The sequence below is a fragment of the Pinus tabuliformis genome, chromosome X (assembly GCF_031772625.1).
Source record: "Pinus tabuliformis cultivar Carrire ecotype Pingquan chromosome X, CPIR1, whole genome shotgun sequence".
Lineage (NCBI taxonomy): Eukaryota > Viridiplantae > Streptophyta > Pinopsida > Pinales > Pinaceae > Pinus > Pinus tabuliformis.
In genome coordinates this window covers 1,415,117,282-1,415,142,142 of record NC_142308.1, presented here as the reverse complement: position 1 = coordinate 1,415,142,142, position 24,861 = coordinate 1,415,117,282, and the positions used below count along the sequence as shown (strand labels likewise).

The 24,861-nt window shown below is 36.9% G+C and overlaps 1 protein-coding gene across 2 annotated transcripts in view; it reads right to left on the bottom strand.

Annotated features, from left to right (window-relative positions):
* Positions 1-24,861, bottom strand: part of LOC149145336 (inorganic pyrophosphatase TTM1-like) — a 359,903-nt gene that overhangs the window by 210,334 nt on the left and 124,708 nt on the right. The window lies entirely within an intron of this gene.

Sequence of the window (24,861 nt, the reverse complement as noted above, 5' to 3'; positions counted from 1 at the left end):
CGAACAACAATCCTTTGTTTTCCTGTTCATGTAGGACATCAAATCAAATATTATGTTAGAGCTAATACATATCATAAAAATATGCCTTATTCATCTTACCTCTCATGGAGGAAGAAATCATAAGCCTAAGCTTCTCTCATATATCAACATTGCCTTAATCTATGAAGATATCTCTATCCCAACTATATACACGTGATTCTTTTCCAATCATATCCCAATCTTGTTGTCGTAATATATCACTGCCATATCCAAAACCTACTTAAACAACTCTCCAAAGAGCTTCCTTAACCAAATTGTCTTGCAGATACTCAACCTCGGTCATGCATAAAGCTAGAAAATTCTATTTCCTACTCATCTAAGATGTCATGACAAATCCCAAACTAAAGCAACACCCGAATGTGCTCTTCCTGTCAATAATGCTTTCGATTCTATTCAACATTAGTGTATCCATGTAGTCTTACATCTCTGGAAGTATATATCAGAACAATATTGATCATCCCATGAAAATATCTCAAAATGTGTTTAGCGGCAAACCAATGTGTATGAATCGACTCAATCATGAAATGAATCAGGTTGTTCTCTGCAAAACATATATCTAGATGGGTATTACAAGGAACATCAATGCCTTAATCAACTGCCGGTTGCCAAGTTAGGTTCAATAATATCTCTGCACAACTTCTTGAAATTCAATTCCATCGGGGTGTCCAAGGATTTGCATTCCATCATGCTAAATAACTTTACGACATATTTTCCTTTTCCAAACTTCTAATCCCATAAAGTAGTGCATCATGCCAAGATTCTTCATCTTAAACTTCAGAGGCCAACTCCCTCTTACTTTGAATATCAAAGGCTCATTACGTGTCAGGAATAGATCATCAACATATAAACTAAAATCAAAGGCATACCTTGGACCATTTTGAAGTAGAGGTTCAAATCGACACATCTTCTAGGCTTCATCAAGTAACTATCAATGTGAATATACCAAGCTCGGGGAGCTTGCTTCAAACCGTACAATGCTTTTTGTAAACATAATACTAATCAAACCAATATACTCAGCCTTCAACAAATTTATATTGTGCAATTAAATCAACCAAGTATATTAGAACAAATATCAAAGTCGTCAATATCATTGTTAAACTTTTCAATCTGAGTCCCCAAGTAGAGCTCACATTCAAGTATTAGGTTACAACCTTATCTATTTGTCTTATCAACGACTGTCATTTACCAAGCAATATCAATCCAAACTTCATCAAGCCATCCACATGATCATAATATGAGATATTTCTTTCACTAAATGTAAATGTATACACCGAGGGCAAGTCATGCAAGTTTCTGCCATTCATAAAATCACTACATATTGAATCACAACTGTTTATACTTCAACCAATATGCCAAATGCCACTGATTCTAATACAAAATCAATATTGAATATTGATATTAATCACTGAGAGTCACTATGTGTATATTGTGACACCTCATCAAGGAAAATCACTATTGTCAAGTACCAAATCTGATCAAAACCCTAACTTCTCAAAAGAAGGAATATTGGTTCAGTATTCAGGCCATTTGAAACAATAAAGAAAAAAATGAAATCAATTAAGGATAACATTTATCAAAATCAGTTAAAGGGAGTCTACAAGATCAATTGTTCTTGTGGAAAAATCTACATTGGTGAAACCGAAAGATCATTCAAAACAAGAATTAAGGAGCATTGTGTTGACATTAGAAATCAAAGATCTCGCACATCTGTTATTTCAAAACATGCCTTTCACACTAAGCATCACATCTACCTAGAGGACACTACTATCATTGCTAAGGAAGATCACTATTTTAAAAGAAGACTTAGAGAGGCTTTAGAGATTTTGAGACATCCTAACAACCTCAATCGGGATGGAGGTCTTGAGGTGAGTAGGAGTTGGCTCCTTGTGCTCTCTCATCTTTAAGATTTGTTCCCTCCCCTTACTAATATTATATTAATTAAGTTAGGATTAATTAACTAATACAATATATTAATTCACTAAATAACCAATCAACTAATTAACTATATTTATTAATTAATTAATTAAGTAACAATATGAATTAATTAATTAAGTAACAATACTAATTAATTAATTAAGTAATGATATTATTTGACTAATTTAGTAATTAACAATATTAATTAATTAACAATATTGGTTAATTAATTATTTAATTATCAATATTAATTGATTAATTAATTAATGATATTAATTAATTAACCCTAATATATTAATTAATTCTAATTAATTGATATTAATACTACATTAATCTTCTAATATTAATGATTATTCTACTATTTTTAATTATTAATCAATTATTATTAATATTAATTAATTAAATTATTAATTATTTAATATTAATTTGTTATTAAACATTACTAATCTACTAATGTTTAATAACAATTAATTATTAATAAATTACCTCGAATATATTGAATAATTCTAATTTATTAACTTATAGGAGCTAATGTCGGCCTTTTTCTTCCTTTTTTTTAATCTATTTATTTATGCATCTTCACTAATCCTTTCTCTCATCAATATTTCTCCTAATGACGGGTCCTAGTTTGGACTCAAAACATTGAGTAAAAATGAATATTGTGGGTAAATATCCGAAAACTTATTCCTCAAATTAAAACCCAAACTTATTGTCACTGTGAATTCAATCTATCCATAAGCCAAAATATATCTATGAATTGTCAAGCATCATGTCAAAATTCAATACTGCTCATCTATAACTGTTATCAAATATTGTTGTATACTAGCTCCAATTATCAAATCTAGACAAATAACATATTGATATGCATATTATAGTCCCCTGCAAACACAAGATTAGTCAGGATATTCACATTCTCTATAATAAGTCAAACATTATGTAGTTCTCATTGTTCCTCAAAATTCCCTTCTCATAAAACTCTCTATCATCTGCTCCATATCTGTAGGTTTGCCATACTCCAGGTGCGCTCCTAGTTTCATGCATAAGGTTTTAGTTTTTGTATCCTACATGCTCATGTGCACCCATAGGCCTTCTTTTGTGCGGTTGGAAGGCCTATAACCACACTCTTAATCCTTTCTCCTAGTGTTTGGGGCTTGGACTAGGAGAAACCTTCTTTTCCCAGATTAGAACTTTCCAAAACATTTTCAACAACATCATATGGTTATTCATGTCCAGGATCCTTCCTTCAATAGTGAAGTGTCTTCTATTCATTTTTTGCAAATAATAATAGGTGTTGGGATCTTATTCTCTGTATGGGAAGCCACCTTAATCAACATTAATTAAGGCATTAACCTATCTAACATAATATTGTTATGCATCAACAAAATTGTTAGATCATGGAGTAAAAATATATCAGGTTCTAAAACATATATTCATCATAATCATAACAAATCATCATCAACTGCTTCATTGTGACATATGGACTTGACATCAAACATTTATCAAAGGTTAATGTCATATAATTAGGGAAACTGACAAGTGTATCCTCATACTACAAGAATTATAATCACAACGTCCTTTCTTTATCATAATGCTCAACCATCAAGACATGGCATCCAATTTTACTACACTATCAAATTTACTAATATTATCAATAAGAGGATCCTGAGTATCAATCTCATTGTTACATTTTTATCATCAAGGTTACCATGCTTATTACAAGTATTATCAATAGTATCATATATCAAAATCAATGTATCTAGCCTCCTTCAGGAAATTCATCATGTCTAAAATGTAAATGCTTGTCAAATATCAAGAGTACAAATATATCACGTGTCATAAATCAAACTTACTTTCATATGTATGCATGAGTCATTTATGAAGGTGATATCCCCATCATACCTTATGGATCAACTTGCCTTCCAATCTTGCAGCTAAATTATAACACTGAAATAATACACTATACATACCTCGTAGTATTCAGATACCTTTGCAACTTGTAGCTCTTATTTGTTATTGGAAGTTGAAGCACTTTCATTTTGTAATTTTCAGATGTTACTTTGAAAAAATTCCAAAGACTTTCATCAAGTACCTCTTTCCTTTTCCAGCATTAGCACTTCTCTTCCTGCACTAGCTTTCTTTTCCTGCAATTAAATGATCCTCAAGTAGAATCTGATTATCACATCTCATCTAGAAGTTAGAAGTATTCACATACTAAAATATCCAAGAATCAATAATCAATTCAACAAACCTAAACAAGAATAGAGTCACAAAGAAGTAATATAAATCTAAAAGGTACTTACCTTTAACGAGAGGCGATCATCTCCTTCTTGAACCAACCTTCAAGAGTCATTATTGCCTATTATTTGTAATGTTGTCTTCAATATATGCAATTGTATTCATAAAAAACTAGTCCTAAATTAGATTAGCCCAACTAGGGGTTATACTAAATCTGAAACCAGGGCTAGAACAACTCCTTATTGATCATGCTAGGGGTTCAACATCACAAAACTCAAACCTTTATCATATTTCAAGGTTTCTTCCAAACCCTAATCTCATTAAATCCATCAAACTAGATTACCTAGGGTTTCCTTCAAACCCTAATATTCCTTTAGGTCTCCTCCATCTTCTCTTGCTCTAATCAATGATGTCTTCATAGGGGTGATATTCAATGACTTTTCTTCAACCCATCTCTAATACCATGTTAATTTTTCTTAGGATTATATTGTTCTTTGCTTTAGATAATTACATTTTGTCATTTACACATTGAATTCACCCCACAACATTATAACATCATTACATCATATGCAATTATGTAGAAAGAATAATGTCATCAACAATGCAACAAAACATAAAGGAACAATAGAAGAAAAGAATTCACACATAAAGACGCTAGGATTGGTTAGAGACCAGGGGAAAACCCTTTCAAATTCTTCTTCTTATTAGATTATCATTTAATGTTTCAACAAAGAGAGAGTACAATAATCCAATTATTTATCCACAAGACTATCCAGAAAAAATCAATTAAACAATATCTCAAAAATGAACCCAACAATAATGTTGATCAATATCATGATTTAGAAGCCCGTGGTCAATTGTCATCATTTGTGGTCAACTGTCATCATCTGCGGTCAACTGTCATGATTTGCAGTCAATTGTAAAAATAAAATCCTAGTTTCGAGCTGCACAGACAAAGTGTATGTGTGTGCGGCTGAAACCCTCCAACTACAAGCATAGGCTTATGTGCATGCAGTTTCAATCGAAAATCTCCTATGGCAACCATATGACTGAGAACCAAAACCCTAATCACATGTTCCAGCTTCAAACCCTGCAATTTCGAACCTGTGCGAACCAACTTCTGTGAACCAACCTCTGACCTGTGCAAGCCAAATCAAAGAAAGAAAAATGGTCGATGATGTCCAAATGAGGGTCACTTGACTCGTATTTATAGCAATCCAAGGGTGAGCAATTCCTTTTTGGGCCGACCTGTCTTTTTGCACACATGTGGGTTTTCATATTAAAAATATACTTTTCCTTAATCAAATTAAATTCTTCAAAGTGCTAGGAGGGGCCTTTCTTGATGAGGAAGAAAAGAAAGATCATAATCATAATCAGTCAACTTGTCAAACATTATAAAGAAAAGAAACAATGGACTTATGTTCTAAAGACTAATGATATCAGCATGATTTAGTCTTATAACAAAAATTCATCTGAAGTATCTAATAATTGCAAGATTTGACAGAAAATTGATTTAGGATGGTCAGATCCCTTACTAGTTCGACAATTTTGTTTATCACTAAAAGAATTCTATCATTTTGTATCATAAAAGATGACAACTTGAAAAATTTCGAAAGATGTGAATAGATTACAAGACAAAGAAACAAATGACACGCCTTTCAACAATAAGATTTGAAGACAAGGATTTTCTAAAGGGAAAGGCAATGTTATGAATATAATATAGAAAAATAATATAAATAATAATGATCATAATAATAATTATTTATTGAAGATACATGTCCCAAAGCACATGACTGCTCATGAAGGGGCACCTTGCCTATTGTTGAAAATAGCAACAAGAAATGCTAAAAATAGAAATGCTATAAATAGCATTGCTATAGATAGCATTTCATGATATATTCCAATTTTAATTTGTCATTGAATTAAAATTGAGAATTAGAATTCGAATTTAATCTACCAGCTGTTTGAAAAATAATTAATTAATTCATCTTGAGTCAATTAGTTGATGAAATTCAAACATGAAGTCTTTATGAAGTCATGAATCAGTTATCCCTTTGATTGAGGAAGTTGTCCCTTAATTAAGGAGATAAGGATGAATTGTATTTGAGTTGTAATTAGTTAGCTTAGTTAACTCAGTTAAGTCCAGTTAAATTAGTTCCAAACAGTTTATGGAACTAATTGTGAGTTTAGTCAATTAATGCATGCATGCATGCAACTAGTGTTCTCGAGATAACTGAATATTCTTTCATAAATAACTCATGCATGTTAGTTTAGACAAAGACCAAGTTGAGATTAAAGGCAGGGACAATGTACTATCAGTTGCAAGAATATTCCCATGAGGAAATATCTTGCATGTAGAAGTAATTCATTCCTTGAGGATTGCGTAGTTTCTACAGAGGTCAGAGCAGTGTGTGAGGTGAGATTATACAGGATACAACTGGAGGACCCAGGGAAAATTGCGCAAGGAAATAGGAGGCTTGGAGGACAGAGGAGAAGACATATGTGTTGTCTATTATGTCTATGAGCAGCAGTGAGGGATTGTACTCAGAGCTCGATAACTTGACAACTAAATCTTTGTGTAATCCTGAGATATTTCCACTTGTATGATAATACAAATAGCGGGATTTTTAGCTGAGGCTTTCCCCAGAGTATTCTTTTGTGTTTCATGTGTGATTGATTCTTTTTCTCTGTTATATGTGTTCTGTTTGATCTTGCTCAAAATCAATTAAGCTTCCGCAAGTTTGATTGTAGAAGTAGATTAAGTATTTTTCTTTAGTACATTGCATAATCAATTTAATTAACAATGAGAATTTCTACACCTATAAATAAGCAGGACCCTCATTTTTAACCAACCATATGCTTCATTCATACATTCATACAATATATTCTTTATTACTAAAATGGATTCTTTTACTGTATTCCAAATATCTTGGACTATTTGACAGCGTAAATAAACTTTGTTCATTACAGAGACAATGCTTCAAAAAGGGATTCCATAGATTGATCTAAGATAGGGATCCCCCCATCAAGATGTCGAATCTCATTATCAAACTCATGATATGTTTTTGCACGACTAAATATATCCAAATGATCAAGCTATGACTCAAAAATATTGTCAATCTTGAATATTCAAGAAAAACCACATCTTTAGACAATATAAACTTCGTGTTTACCTAATTGTAGAGACAACATGCTAGAGGTATTTGAATATCCCAAGAAGATGCATGATCTAGATCTCTCAGCTACTGGAATTAACCAAGAACTTTTACTTATGTGATGTTAGCAGAATTGCATATCTTCATTTTCTTCATTTGTCATAGTACAACTTTTTGGTTTCTTACTGGGAGTATACATTTTTTTTGAGGCATATTAGAACCAAATAATGATATCTTTCCTTTATTGTGCCCTTTGAATTACTTCAGGCTGATTTTTCAAACAAAATTTATGCAAATCTAAAAAACACACACTTTTTTCTTGCTTTTTGGAGTTTGATCTTGAAACTATTGTATCTTTGTAATTTCAACCTCCTAGGATCTGAAATTTCATCTTGTGGTAACCCTATGTGTCCTCTTTCCAAAACCACTAGTTAGACCGAGATTGGATTCTTCAATATAAAGTTAGGCTAATTGTCCCAAGATGAGCTATTTATGGATTGGTTCAATAGAGCGCAATTATACAGAATGCCATATGTCACTGTTTCAGCCTTCAGCCCTAAAAATTATAACCAAGAAACTAAAGTCAATGCAATTCCAGTTTACTTTTACAAAATTCAATTTGGATGCTCGAAATGAAAGTTATGATGATTTTCCTCGAAACACCTGTTGGAGACAAAATTCCAAAGCATACAAAACCCCTAACTTCCTTGAATAATATCTCTGAGAATATAGTGAACAAATCTCTAAAAATTTTACATGATGTTCACAAATATTTTGGCTCTACGTGGTCGCAATTTCAGCTTCTTAAGCATCACAAAATAAATAAATAAAAAATAATAAATAAATAAATAAAGTTATAGTGAAAATGCCAAGATGACATGTTTGAGGTAGCGAAACCCTAGGATCCAAAGCTCTGATACCAAATGATATGTAACCAGATCACAAAAACAAAAGAAAAGACATATCAATGACTTGAAAATAAGCCTCTTCAAGGGGGAAGCCTCCTTTTACATTACATAAATGAATAATTTTTGGATGATTCAAATGACAATACCTCCTTGGTATATATAATAGTCTAAATGGTCACAATATAATTAGGGACTACATAAAAATAATAATGTAAGGACACAACAATAAAAATAGTGGGCTTCTATGGGGCACACCGATAACAATATGGGGGCTACATGGGAACAAAAATAACAATATGGAGGTTACATGGGCACAAAAATAACAATATAGGTGCTACATTAGTATTATAGGGACCTAACACAACTCTTCCTTGTATTGGCAACAAAATGGATGAGCTTTGTAGATATTGTCAACATTAAATAGATGGATTTTCCACCGAAGAAACAAGATTCCTCGGGTGTCAACCAATAGGAGATCAACATAATATCACCATATGCTCCACCATCTTGTGGCTCTCACTATCTATCGAACAACCAATGATTCAAATTTTTTATGAATTCAAAGAGATGAGAGGTAAATCTCTTAAGGATGTACACAATTGCCAGGTAGCATACAATCCATGAACGGTCTTGGAGCAAACTATAATGACTCCCCTTGGCCTTGCACACAATGTACAACCTGTATGGTGCTCAAAAAAGTGTGAACGAAGCGTGTGGTCTCTCTACAATGCCTAGGTGAATGCAAGAGCTCAACAAACAAACTTAGACAATAATTGTTGAAGCAAGAATCTCAATTCTTGTTCAGCATGTTGAAAAGTGTGCAACAAGAAATGCTTGTTGAGAGTGCAACAAGATGATGGAGCTTAGTGAAAAGAGTCGCCTTCACTAAGTGGGCCCGCATGCTATTTTTGGCGCAAGTCTATTTTTAGACTATGTCTATTTTTAGACATATGGATCATGTCTATGGATGATTGATCAAGTTGGGAAAAATAGATGGACTTCTATTTTTGATGAAAGTGTGAGTGATCACAGTGTGAGTGATCAAAGTCAAAAATAGAAAAGTCAAATATTATTATCTCACAATAATATTTGGACTATAAACTTGATCTTATTCTCTTGGAGCACTTCAGTTTGAGCTACGGAAGTGGCACATGCAGCTGTCAGAAGTAAATTCGTTTTTCTTATGAGTCAGTTGAGTTGTTGCATGCATGACTTCAGTTAGAACTCAAGTGAGTTGAGTTTAGTGGACTGGAGGTACAGTTGATGGAGTTGTGTTCAGTTTAGCTTTGTTAAACTGGTTGTATTTAGTCTAACTGATCAATAGACTAAAGATGAGTTGGGTGAATTAGTTATTAATTAATTCACAAGTTATTAACTCATAATGCAACTATAGAATACATCAGTTAACTCAGTTGCATGTCAGTGCATGTTCAGTTCAGCAGGGACAGGTGTTAGAGGATCAGATTGCTATCAGTTGTGACTATAGCTGTGCATGATGATTTGCACAATCAAAGGATTGAGTATGCCAATGAGTTTGCTCACGTATCTTCATGATATTATAGCTGTTGCTCACGTCCAACATAGTGTGGGTGACTATTTTGTAGTGTAAAATCGAGTTTGGGAAGCAATTCTCATCAGTTCTCGAGCAGGTTTGAGCAGTGGAGGCAGGCAAGCAGCGGGAGAGATTTGGAGATCAAATCTGAGCTGTATTGTGTGTAACAGGTGGAGATACTTGTGAGAAGTATTATGCTTTGTATTGTTACATGATTCAATCAATATAATATACAGATAGTGTGGGGTTTTTAGCGAGATGCTTTCCTCGGGATACATACTGTGTTTATGAGTTTGATTGATGCTTCTATGTGTGCCTGTGGATGTTTCTGCTTCTGTAAATTGATGATCAACGTAGAGGAGATTATGTATTATACATGTTCCGCTTAAATTGTATGATCGGGATAATCTCTATTGAATATGTGTCATATTATTCAAAATTTCTACATGGTATCAGAGCTAGATAATTGTAGAAAAAATTTCTACATGGTATCGGAGCAGCTTGATTTGTAGAAGAGATTTTTACAGGATATCAAGCGAGGATTGATCATCAGATCTACTATTCAGGAAGTGTTTACATTCTATTTCTTCAGGCAGAGTCTGTAATCGGGCTAGGTAGCCTCTGGATTCATCCTTCTTTTGGAAGGTGATATATCCGGTGAATGCCCATACAGTCGATCTTTGTACAAGAAATACTTTGTTCTCACGAATTCTAGATCGGAAGCAGTTGAGTTTTGTGCTGGTGGAATTCAAATTTAATTCCAAAGCAAGAGATAAAACTCAGAAACATTCAGTTCGAGAATGGAGATAGTATGCCCCAGTATCTCACGAGGTTCACTCAGTGTCGAGATGAGCTGGGAAGTGTGGGGGTTACTGTTGATGATGAGGATGGTGAGTCTAGGACTCCTTGACCTTCCTAAGAGTTGGCATAGCTACCAGGACTCAGTGAATGGAAGGGAGAAACTGCCAAATTGGGAACGACCATGGTCGGATTTGATGTAGGAGGAGATTAGACGGCGCACCAGAGACAGTTCTTCATCCATGCAGGATGAGGAGAACTGTGCCTTAGCGAGTAAGGCAAAGAAGGGGAAGGGGAAGGTTTCTCTTTCTGAATCCAGTTCTTCCAATGATGGGAAGAAAGTTGACAAGTCGAAGGTGCGATGCTTTCGTTGTCATGAGATTGGTTCATGGGTCAGGAACCTGTATGCTCTTGAGGTTCAAGATGCATGCAAAGCCTTGAGCAGCAAGGCAACTGATGGAGACTTGGTGGTTGAGAGGGAGCGTATATTACCTCTCAACATGCAGAGCCAGAAGAAGTCTCAGACGATTGTGGAGGAGCCACGATTGGTGCAGCAACTTCAGGAGGTTATGGAGGAGCCACAACAGGGGAAGCTGTGTGGAGATGGAGTAGAGACATCTACTCATCCAGAGACCTCCAGTAGGGGGAAACTTCGAGCCAGGTGGGCTGAGGGATCGCATGCAGCCATACCTCCAGGGAGGAGGTGGGGTGATGTGGATTGATTGTCCCAAGGAGGAGGGGCAGGATCCTTGAGGTACCCAACCTCTTGGATGAGACCTTGCTACGGGAGCCCCGATGTGTAGTAGCAGGAACTGACTGATTGGGTAGAGACAGATGCGGATGGAGCGGCAGAGAGAGCGACAGTGCAGGGAATCCCAGGACAGCGCATAGCTAGCAGGCTGTAGCAATGCGAGAGGCACAAGTGTTTTGCACAGTGCTAGGTGGCACAGAGAGGTGTGCAATGGTGCGAGATGCATGGAGATGTTGCAGTAGCGCAGATGTCAGAGAGGGAGCACTTGTCAGCAGCAGGTAGAGCTTCAGCATCAGAGGATGTTTCTATCCCAACAGGGAGGTCAGTTGGGAGGTGCAGTGCGGATGCAATGCTGGGAGATAGAACCAGCAGCAGCACGGATGCAGTCAGAGATCAAAGTGACAGAGGCTAGAGCAGTCAGATACTGAAGAGCACAGAGATGCAGAGTTTAAGTTGACAGAGGCAATAGCAGTCAGAGACTTTGATGACAGAGCAAGTGGACCGGCCAGATGTGTTGCATGGAGAACATTCCAGAGTTACAGGATCGGGTTTGAGAGGAAGCCTTTCTTGTTGAGAGGGAGTGTTGAAAAGTGTGCAACAAGAAATGCTTGTTGAGAGTGCAACAAGATGATGGAGCTTAGTGAAAAGAGTCGCCTTCACTAAGTGGGCCCGCATGCTATTTTTGGCGCAAGTCTATTTTTAGACTATGTCTATTTTTAGACATATGGATCATGTCTATGGATGATTGATCAAGTTGGGAAAAATAGATGGACTTCTATTTTTGATGAAAGTGTGAGTGATCACAGTGTGAGTGATTACAGTGTGAGTGATCACAGTGTGAGTGATCAAAGTCAAAAATAGAAAAGTCAAATATTATTATCTCACAATAATATTTGGACTATAAACTTGATCTTATTCTCTTGGAGCACTTCAGTTTGAGCTACGGAAGTGGCACATGCAGCTGTCAGAAGTAAATTCGTTTTTCTTATGAGTCAGTTGAGTTGTTGCATGCATGACTTCAGTTAGAACTCAAGTGAGTTGAGTTTAGTGGACTGGAGGTACAGTTGATGGAGTTGTGTTCAGTTTAGCTTTGTTAAACTGGTTGTATTTAGTCTAACTGATCAATAGACTAAAGATGAGTTGGGTGAATTAGTTATTAATTAATTCACAAGTTATTAACTCATAATGCAACTATAGAATACATCAGTTAACTCAGTTGCATGTCAGTGCATGTTCAGTTCAGCAGGGACAGGTGTTAGAGGATCAGATTGCTATCAGTTGTGACTATAGCTGTGCATGATGATTTGCACAATCAAAGGATTGAGTATGCCAATGAGTTTGCTCACGTATCTTCATGATATTATAGCTGTTGCTCACGTCCAACATAGTGTGGGTGACTATTTTGTAGTGTAAAATCGAGTTTGGGAAGCAATTCTCATCAGTTCTCGAGCAGGTTTGAGCAGTGGAGGCAGGCAAGCAGCGGGAGAGATTTGGAGATCAAATCTGAGCTGTATTGTGTGTAACAGGTGGAGATACTTGTGAGAAGTATTATACTTTGTATTGTTACATGATTCAATCAATATAATATACAGATAGTGTGGGGTTTTTAGCGAGATGCTTTCCCCGGGATACATACTGTGTTTATGAGTTTGATTGATGCTTCTATGTGTGCCTGTGGATGTTTCTGCTTCTGTAAATTGATGATCAACGTAGAGGAGATTATGTATTATACATGTTCCGCTTAAATTGTATGATCGGGATAATCTCTGTTGAATATGTGTCATATTATTCAAAATTTCTACACAACAAATAACTTCAATGGTCTAATAGCTTAAAAAATAAATTAGAATATTCTTCAAGAATTACAACGCTTAGGTAATGAAGCCCATATATTTCTATTCTATGGTATGGATTTCATATAAAGGCAGTATGCTTCACATTGATACCATCTCACTTACAACTCATTATAGAGAAGAAAAATTCATGTAATGATTCATGACTCATGTAACATAGTCTTATGACTCAAGTAAGACAACATTTCAAGAAGAGTATTTCAACAATTGAGAAGAGCGTTGACAAACCACACATGTTAGGGATGTTAGGAAGACCATGTCATGGATGGACATAGAACATAGTCAAACATGAGTAGTAATTCTTACCCAATCGCTAAAGATTAGGTATTCAACAGTTTTAATAGAGTGATAAAACTATTTCAATTATAATGTAAATGCTAATTTTTGTGTGTGTATATATATATATAATTTTTTTTTTCTCGGTAAAAACTAGCTAAACTTTTATATTATATGTACAAGAGAACTTTACACATAGAAAGACATGCCTTCCAGGGCCTGCAATAGCACCCTGGGAACCTTGACTGTAGACCGAAAAGCTCCCTCGCAGGGGCAGCATCGCCAGAACTTCTCAGAACTTCTCATGACAACAAAAGCTCCCACACAGGGGCAGCACCGGACCGACTTCTCAAAACAATGGCAAAATCTATCAGAATCCCTGAGGAACAACATTGTATAGACCAGACACATGACTACCCACGCAGGGGCTTGCTGCTAAGATCGACTGAACCATATACCGGACAGATTTAAGCACGACAGAGACACAAGTGTCAACTGCCAGCGTAGACCAAACATAATTGAGACTGAACCATAGACCTGGCAAATTTAAACACGGCAGAGACACAAGTGTCAACTGCCAGCAAACATAACCGAATAACAAAATCAAAATACCCGCAGCTGCATTAGTCCTGGAGTCGGGCTGAGGATGGAAGGTGGGCTGCAAGATGTGCTTCCGCCTCTTCACAGAGGCTCTTGTCTTCGACCACGTACGCCCAACCGTCACCTTCTTCACGTCCTTCCCACATTTTCTTCCATTTCTCCTCGTCAACGCCTGGAGGGGCTGGCCCCAATGGAGGTGAGAGGTCTTGTGTACTCTTTTCCTCCATGCCTCCAGCTTCAGACGGTGGTTGCACCGTATCAATGACCTCTTCCGCAGCCGCTTCTTCTCCAACCTCAATTTCCTTTCCAGAGCCTTCCAGTGGCATCTCCAGCGTGCCCTGAGGACTTCCATCCTCAATTCCTTCCGGAATTTTGGTGAATAGGACTGAAATGTGGGCATTGACTCCTGCATTGTCCGCAGAGTTGCCCAGAGTGAATACCACAGAGCCGAAGGCTGGAAGCGCCGGCTCCCCTTCGCTGGAACTCCCGACCTCCATGAATTGTCTAGTGGGGAGCTGGGTCACCCGGGCTCGCCTATGACAATAGCAGCAACAGCAGTGATGATGTTCATCTGCTGCAGGGGTTCGTGAGGAGGAGCCTCTCCATGGTCCCCTTCTGCTGGGCTGTCGCTCCCGTACTTTAACCATGGTGTCCCTAATGCCTCCTTTGTATGCCTGAGGGTAAGCTTGAACTCGGTAGCAATGCCAGTTTCTTCCCAATTCGCCCTCTGGTGCACAGAACTCAGCTTGAATTCCTCCTCTTGGTGCCAGACTATTCCATTTCCCCAATTGTCGTTGCGTATTTTCCAATTGTCCTCCCCTTCCAGACCAGCGGCAAGGATGGCAACAGAGACAGGCTTCAACTGTGCTGCGGGGTGGTGAAATATTCCCCGGCCTGAACTCTCTATGCTTCTGCACCCACCAACTCTCAGCAAACCAATATTCCTTGCTCGACCCATCGAGCTCCTCATATGTTGCTTCATTCCTTCGTTGCAGGCGCTCAATAACTGCGCTCTGCTCCTCCATCTACCTCTCCCCTCAGCCATCAATTGCATTAACTGCAGCTTTGCGCGGAAGGGGAGTTTAATTGCCAATTGACGGCCTCCTCCGAGGAGCCGTGGAGTTAGCACGGGGCGGCACATGCTGGGCATGTGGCTCGCCCCTCCTCGACACTCCAACACCCGCATCCGGGGTATATATATATATATATATAATTTTAAGATGTAATGAAAAATTATTAATTTAATCTTGAATGATACAATTTAAAAATTTCTATGTATAGTTATATTGTTGTGTATAAAGAGAACTTGGTCATTTACAATATCTTTCACTCTTTCCATAAGTTTTTAGGTTCCCTTACACTAAAATAAGACAAGATGTTAGCCAATTAAAAACAATTTAAGATCATACTTGAAGGCAAAGAAGGTGGTTTCAACCCAAATCTATATCTAAAACATAAGCAATGTCCCATGCTAATCATCGAGGCTCTAGCAAAGGGATCATGTGCTTTCTTCAAGCACCCTACCTTAACCCCAGTCATGTAGTTATGATATAAAACCCTTTTTGCAAAAACAAGAATCTTATCATAATAAACATTTAACATTGGAGTATTACATTTTTCTTTTTATACTAGTGAAATGTAAGAGCATGAAAGTAGTGTTTTTATTAGTGAAGATGAAACTTAGATGAAAGGTAGGGTGTAGGGTGAGTGGTATTTCACCACTTTGTATTCATTTTATAGTAAAGATAAAACTTGGATTAAAGGTAAGGGTATGTCTATTCCTCTACCTTTTTTTATAAAGAATAAAGTAATTAAATGGCATCCACTTAAATCAACTTGGTCTTTCAAACACCTTCCCTCACATGCACATGAATCACACCCATTAATTGTATCACATTGAATGTGGCTTATCTTGATTGTTTTTTCTTTCATGTATACACAATGGGGAGTGTATTTATTTATTGGTTGTATGCGGCATGATTGTGGAATTGTGGCATAATAGGAAATGCAACAAGGTATTTCCTCCTTAAGCCACATACTCTAAAGACACTTCCATTTCCAAATCGACAAAGGAGGCATCCACCAAGCTTACTAAGGGATTAGACTAGTCTTTCCAACTACATGTGAATGGTAAAGTGACAATATGACATGAGTTTGTATTATTTATCGAGACCAAGAAAACTCTATGTCATGGGGTATTTATAGCCTACCCAAATGCACTTTGCATTGAAATTGTGACACCTTGAAATCCCACAAAGGACCAAAAGACGTTGTGTAATATCCCTTTCGGAAAAAATTTCCTTAGGGTTGAAAATAACACATGACAAAATTTGCATTCCAACTATCATCACAATATTCTTTTAATTGTTTATAACAAAGATGATAGTAAATGCAACAAACAATGTAACCAATATTTGAGTCCACCAACAACTCATACAAACAAATCAATTCAATAGTTACAAGTCCATTAGCCCTTCTAATGACACATTGTAGTTTAATTCACAATCTAGTACTACTTGTATCAGTAGTCCCTACTATCCCTATACTATTGACCTAACCTTACGGTCAACTATGGTCCTATCTTGGATTTGACATTGTTTCTTTAGTCCCATTCAGTCTGTTCCTCATATTCCTCGTGACCTCTATTTGTTCTACTATCAACACCTCGACTTGGTTTGTTACACATGTGTTGAGTCCCAAACTTGCATCTTCCCTATACACCTTTTTAGCCTTTTTTTCCAGTTACCTGAACCACCAAGCTGTCAAATCATTGCATATTAGTTTAAAAAGAGCATATAAAATGGTTTCCTAACTATGTCTTGTGACTGCTGTTTGATCTAGATTTTTGCTCAGTCAGCTGCGAAATCTTGTCACTTTCCACAGCCAGCTCAACTTTCCACGCCTTTTTGTTGAAGTTTATGTTACAGGTGTCTACTGGAGAATCCGGCCACATGGGCAAGCTGCAAATGATGTGAACATGAAACGTGTCCCCTTGGTTTAGCCGAATCACTCACAAAAGGCCATGGTCAAGGACAGTCAAAGCGGTGGTCAACCTAAGAGTTTTGCGGTGGCAGAACTCTGTTTTTCACCACGTGAAGACTTGCGTGGCAAATTCCTCAATCTCAGGAGGCATGCTAACACCTGTGGACTGCTCCATGAACCAAATCTAACAGCCACCCTCCTTGGATTTAATTTTCACGGCTACCATCACGCTAGATTTCCGGACGTGGTTATTCACGTGTCTGTTTAGCAGCGCATAATTTAGGAAGTAGTTGTATCATCCTCAGTTATAAATAACGCGTTATCATACGCATATTAGCTAGCTTTTTGTATGTAATTTCGACTGTTTTACGAGCCCATTGTGCCGTGACTTAATCCTTATGTTATGACTGCATTTTAATACATGAGAAGACAGTGTTTTTAAGTTCAATTTGTGATTGATTGCTGATTGGACGAGGTTGCAGAGGGCCCCTGTACATCAAGGTTCTATAATTACTGTATAGTTTCATGCTTTCTTCCTTTATGTTACTGATGCCATAATCATTTGCTTGTATATATTACATTGTTTATGGTATTCATGTTAGTTGCTGTCCATAGTTTCTTTTATGCTTTCTAATGACTGTTAACTGATCAATGTTTTTCTTTCAGGTTCTAATAGACAGTCCGGGCAATTACACATAGCTTTTTAATGACTAATGACATGAAATTATATTGTCCTTCTGCTGATTTATTTTCTTAGTTCTAATTCCAGCACTATTATTTCTTTCAGTTTTGTTTTGTTCATTTACTTTTCTGCAAGATAGATATTAGACTACTCATGTCATTTTCAGTTACCTCCTATAGCCAGAGCGAGTCGAATGGTGAGGGATTGAAGTATGAATGCGTAATTTGATATTAGTTTATTTTTCTGCAAGTTAGTGATTAGATTACTCATGTCATTTTCAGTAGGGCTGAGATTGGAAACATGCTTGATGAGTTTAAAACTGATATTTTAGGGTGTCTTAGTGAGCAACTAGACACCTTAAGATACAAAACAAGCAGAAAGCAGAAGTTGAAGATTTGGCCATTTTTTGTCCGAAATGTAGGAAGAAACATGCTCTAAGGGAATGCCCCTTGGATGCAAAAGCTGTAGAAACATGTGTGATTTGTTCAGAAAGCCATGAGACCAAGGATTGTCCTTCAATTCCTGGGCTCAAAGCTGTCTTTCAAGAAGACCCAAATTCAATTGAGTCTCTCTGTTTTGTTTCAAGGAGACCTTGGCAGGAGCAACAAAATCAAGGGTTTAACAACCCCACGAACTTTCAACCCCCACCAAATTGGAATCCTTGGCAACAACCTTGGTCCCAACCTCAAAATCCATTTCAATCATGGGTATAGGGTATGCAAAATCCTTATGGGAGATTTGCTCAATTTTATCAATATCCTCCATCTTTTCAAAGTCAACAAGCTCCACAACTTCCAAATCAAAATCCACAACTTTCATTGCCATTTCTACAACAACAACAACCTTCTCAACAAAATCCAAATTCCCAACTCTTGCTTCCATTCCAACAAAAGACAAATCAACTACCTTCCTAGCCATTGCCAAATCCCAATAATAAAAAGTAGAAGGACAACAATTTCCTACCTATATGATTGTCCCTCTCAATGATGTACAACTCAGATCTGGTAGAGTTTTAGAAAAGCCCTTTATAGATGCTCAAAAGCAAAGCATTTCTGAGGAAGATTCTCTTGAAGCCAATAAAGGTTCTGAAGCATCTCTTCAAAACCCAAGCACTCAAAAAGAAAAAGAAAAAGAGTCAACCCCCACAACTCCTATAGTTGAGCAACCTGCATCTTCATCCACACCTCCTTTTCCTGAAAGATTACAAATTGATAAAGGAGTGGAAAAACAAATCTTGTTGCCTGACTATGATTTCCTAGATGAATTAAAGAATGTCTGTATCAAGATTCCCTTGCTACAAGCCATTAGAGAGATTCCTATTCTAGCAAAAACAATAAAGGAGTTGAGTCTCAAAAGACCAGGAAGGAAACCAAGAGATACAAGAAGAATCCACCTAGTAGGAAAAATTGCAGATATCATGATGGGAAAATTACCATGCAGAAGTATGTGGATCCCGGTAGTCCAATTGTCAAAACACATATCAATGGGGTAGAAATTCCAAATACTTTGATTGATTTAGGGGCTGCTATCAACATTATGAGTAGACAGACTATGGAACAGCTAAAACTTCCTAATCTTCTTTTTACACCTACTTTACTGCAACTTGCAGATCGATCAATTATCAAAACAGATGGTATATTAGAAGACATTTCGGTCTCCTTAGATTCTTGGGAATATCCAATAGATTTCATGATTTTAACTCCCAAGAGTAATCTAGGAGGGCACCCACTCATCTTAGGAAGACCTTGGCTAGCCACAGCTGATGCTTTTATTAGTTGTAGATCTGGGGATATGTATATTTCTGATGGTAATTCGACAAAGAAATTCAATCTGTATCCTCCAGCAAAAGCAATTACAGAAGTAGGAGATAATGAATAGGTCGATGATGAAGACACTATACAACCTGTCTTTACCATTTCTGAAATCAGTGAAGATAGTCAAATTCTGAACATATTAGAAAACTTTAAAACATCTTCAGAATATGACCACACACAATTCCATTTAGATCCTGACATTGAGTATCTATCATCTAGACAAATGTCTCTTTACTCTATGGAAGAGTTTGGTAGTTCCACCATTGAGATCTTTCCAGGTAAAACATTGAATATCAACAAAAACTTGGAAAAATCGCAACAAGGAGAGCTAACCAAAATCTTGCAAAAATATTCTACTACATTTGAATGGGAGTATACTGATATGAAAGGTATTAACCCTAAGACTTGCATTCATCACATCTACATCGAGGAAAATAGTAGACCAATCAGACAACCTCAGAGAAGGATGAATCCAAACTTTAGGGAGATAGTGAAAGAAGAGCTCCAAAAACTACTCAATGTAAACTTCATTTATCCAATCTCAGATAGCCGATGGGTTTCTCCTTTGGTTATAGTACCTAAAAAGAATGGTAAATGGAGGGTATGAATTGATTACAGGGAATTGAATAAAGAAACTTTGAAGGATCACTTTCCTTTACCCTTTATCGATTAGGTATTAGATACTCTAGCAGGCAAAAAGTACTTTTCATTTTTAGATGGTTTTAGTGGCTATAATCAAATTCAGGTCGCACCTGAAGATCAAGATAAGACCACATTTACCTGTCCATGGGGAACTTTTGCTTACCGAGTGCTTCCTTTTGGATCATGTAATGCACCCGCAACATTTCAAAGGGCAGTACTAGGAATCTTTTCTGATCTAATCCATGATTGTGTCTAGGTTTATATGGATGATTTTACAGTTTATGGTGATTCATTTCAAGAGGCATTAGAGAATTTGGAAAAAGTCCTTATAAGATGTAAAGAAACAAACCTTTCATTGAGTCATGAAAAATGCTTTATGATGTTTACTGAAGGTATTGTTTTGGGACATCACATTTCAGGGGATGGGATTAAAGTTGATAGATCAAAAGTTGAAGTCATCTCCAAGTTGCCTATTCCAAATTGTCAAAAAGATGTTAGAAGTTTTCTGGGATTCACTGGGTACTATAGAAGATTTATAGAAAATTTCACCAAAATAGCATCTCCACTCTTCAAATTACTTACAAAAGACTGTGAATTCAAATGGGATCCTGATTGTTAATCAGCATTTGAAACTTTGAAAACAAGAATATCTGAAGCACCCATTTTGAGAGGGCCAAATTGGAAACTTCCTTTTCATATTTCTACAGATGCTTCAGATACAGTTTTAGGAGCTGTGTTGGGTCAAAAGGATTTAGTTCCTTGTGCCATTTACTATACCAGTAAAAATTTGATTCCCACTGAGTTGAACTATACTGTGACTGAAAGAGAGTTCTTAGCTGTTGTTCATGCAATCAATAAGTTGCGACATTATATAACAGGCTATAAAACTTTTGTCCATACTAATCATTCTGCGATTATATATCTAATGAACAAACCTGTTACTAATGGCAGAGTTACAAGATGACTCTTACTTTTACAGAAATTCAGTATTACTGTATTGGATAGACCAGGGAAACAAAATACAGTAGCTGATTTCTTGTCTAGGATCCAAAATACTAATGAAGATTCTCCTGTAGAAGATAAGTTTCCAGATGAATATTTATTTGCAGTAACTACTAAGACTCCTTGGTATGCAGATATTGCTAACTATTTGGTTACAGGGAAGCTACTTCCACATCTATTTCCTAGTGAAAAAAGAAGAATTATTCAGGAGAGTTCAAAATATTCATGGATTTCTAACAAATTGTTTAAAACAGAGCCAGATTGTGTGATCAGAAGATGTGTTCGGGAAGATGAAATGCCTGACATCCTCAAGGCATGTCATGATGAACCATGCGGTGGACACTTTGCTGACAAAAGGATGGCCTATAAAATCCTTTCTTTAGGATATTATCGGTCTTCCCTCTTCAAAGATACAAAATAATATGTCAGAAGGTGTGACAGCTGCTAAAGAGTAGGGAAACTGACTCTTTCAAATGAAATGCCATTACAACCACAGGTACTCATCGAACACTTTGAAAAATGGGCTTTAGATTTCACTGGACCCATTAATTCACTATCTAAACAGAAGAAGTATATATTGGTATGCACTGATTATGTCACTAAATGGGTATAAGCCAAAGCATTACTTTCTGCTACTGAAAATTTAGTGGTTAGTTTTCTTTATGAAGATATTTTTACTCGCTTTGGTGTCCCAAGAGAAATTGTGACAGATCAAGGAAGTCAATTTACATCCAACATGATGGAGAAGCTGATGGAAGAATACAAAATCAAGCACAGAAAATCTACTCCTTACCATCCGCAAGCAAATGGCCAAGTGGAGTCTACAAACAAAGTTATTGAAAGCATCATCACCAAAACTGTTCATCTACACAGAAGAGATTGAGCAGAAAGGCTTCCTGAAGCCTTATGGGCCTACAGAACTACATGGAGGAATACAATAGGACATTCTCCCTATGAACTTGTTTATGGGAAAGAAGTCCTGCTCCCCATTGAGTTTCAAGTCAAAACCTTCAACATGGCAGTTCAGTTGGGGATGGATCTATCAAAAGCCCAAAAGCACAGAATGGAGCAACTGAATGAGCTAGATGAGATCAGACAAGAAGCAATCCTAAGAACTGATCTAGTTCAACATCAAAGAGCTAAGTCGCATGACAGATACATCAAAGAGAAAAAGTTTCAAGAGGGAGATTGGGCATTACTATTTGATTCCAAGTTTAAAGACTTCAAAGGTAAATTTCAGACCCATTGGCTTGGGCCATATGAGATTGAAAAAGTCTTTAGCAATGGAGCGGTAAGAATCAATACCATTGATGAATTTCAAACTCCTCTTATTGTGAATGGCCACAGATTAAAGATTTATCATAAGCCACTCTCAAAAGAGGAATTTGTCAAAATGTTTCAAGAGAATTCTGCAATAAGGCTGGTGAAGAAGAATCCTTCTTCCCCACCAGCCTAGCATTTGTTCATTACTGTTAAAAAAAAAAATTTATAAACCTGAAAACCAATCACTAATTGGCAGTCTTATACAGAAAATGTAGAGTGAAAATCAGGGACACCTGACACTATATTTTCAAAAAAAAAACTCTTTCTTTCCCATTTTCACTTCACTTCATTTCCATCCCACTCCATCTCCATTTCATCTTCATTTCACTCCACTCCATTTCATCTCACTCCATCTCATCCATTTCATCAATAAATGTCTCTTTCATGACCATTTCCATTCAGTTAGTTATTATCTAACTATCTTTATTCAGCCAAGTGGGTGCTGTGTCAGTTTCTGCAGCTGGAATTAGTTTCCGCAACCAGAAGCAGTTTCCACAGCCACCACTCTGTTTTTCAAATTTACAGTCAAGATGTTAGTGCAATAATCATGAAAACGTAGGTATGACTGAGGCATCTACAGACATAAATAAGGAGCAGTTGATTAAAGGCTAATGGACAACAAATGACAAGGATTCCAAGGTATGAGTAAAAATTTCTTTCAAATAGCAATCAAAGGCACAATTTTACATAGTTATTAAACCTTAAAGCTCCACTATATGCAATGATTATCACGATAACTCCATTACCATTCCACGACATTATTCCATAAACCATGCATTTATTTCCTAAACGGTCTCATGATTAATTTTCGGGTTTAACTCATAGTTGACTGCACTTTCACGCTCCATTTGTAATCATAAGATGTGACCTATTTCATTACGGCTCCTCTCCACCGCATTTTTCGCAGTTATTTCATAAATGTGTAATATCTCGTACACAGCCGTTCAATTCAAAATTCCGACTTCACTTCACTACCCTGCCATTTTGTTAAAGCCACGGCTACATTACCACCTCGTTCACATACACTCCATTTTGTGAACTCACCTCGGCTGCTCATCCTCTGTTTCCGCTTACAGTTCCTGAACACTCCCATTACCTGTTATCCATCTTCCAATTGCATCAACTGTTTTTTTGCCATAAACCCTGCAACCTAGCCATCTTACCTCTGCTAAACCCTCACACACAGTTGAATTTCAAACAGAGGAAAGGATGAGACGGTTATTAAGGGCAGAACTGGAAGGGACTAAGTTCTTAGAAGGATACCCTGAATTAAAATATTTGCTGAAGAAGGCAAAATGGCTACGCTTCATTCAAAAATTTAAGGGCCACAATAAGGAGGTAACAAAAGCCTTTGCAAGGTCTTTCAACAGTCAGATGGTGGAAATTGGAGACCTGAAGTTCACGGTCACTGAAGCATCAATAACAGCTTCCACAGACCTGCCCCAGGAAGGTGAGCGTTGGTTTAAAAACAAAAGTTTGGACGAGCAGGCATGGAGAATTATATTACGTAACCCAGGTATGGACGTTATTGTATTTACAAAAGGAATTCCTGTTCATGCATTAAAAGAAGAGTGGGCTAGCTTACTGTTAATCATTCAAAAGTTCATCACTTGTGAAGGCCGCTTTGGAGCAATGTACATGTATCATATTAGGTTATTGATGAACTTCTTAGAGAATCAAACCATTAATCTGCCTTATTTCTCACTGCTAAGCTTGAAAAAGATGAGCACCATAGTCCAAAAGAACATAGGAGACATAGAACCTCATTTATATCATCATGGACTTGTAAGGGTTTTCATTGAAGACCAACTGAAGAAAAACAAAGGTACTTGGGAACGGTTCTTAGTAAGAAATTACTTTCAAGAGCCATCTGAGACACCTGAAAGCAGTACACCAAATATACCAAGAAGGAGTAGGAGAAGAGAAAAAAGTGCCATAATCCAAGACTCTCCTATTAGCAAAACTAAAGAAGTTGGTCAAAAAGAGAAGGAAGAAAGAACTAAGGACAGAAAACAGAGGAAATTGAAAGGAAAAAGGAACATAGAAAATGTCTACCAATCACCAGAGCCATCTATAGAGGAAGAATATCAAACATTGTTTGAGAGACTAGTGCATCTTCAAAAACAAGCTGCTACAGCCAAGAAGAAAGAAAAAGGAAAACAGAGCATGGAAGAAGAGAGTACTAGCCCATAGTATTTAAGAAGAAGCAACAAGATTAGAGGAAAGTGGAGGAAAACACAAGTAAAAATACCCCACTACATCGAATTGGGTGGGGAAACACCCGAGAAACCTCCAGCTGGCCGTAGTCCACCTCATCCTCAGCCAAATATTGAAA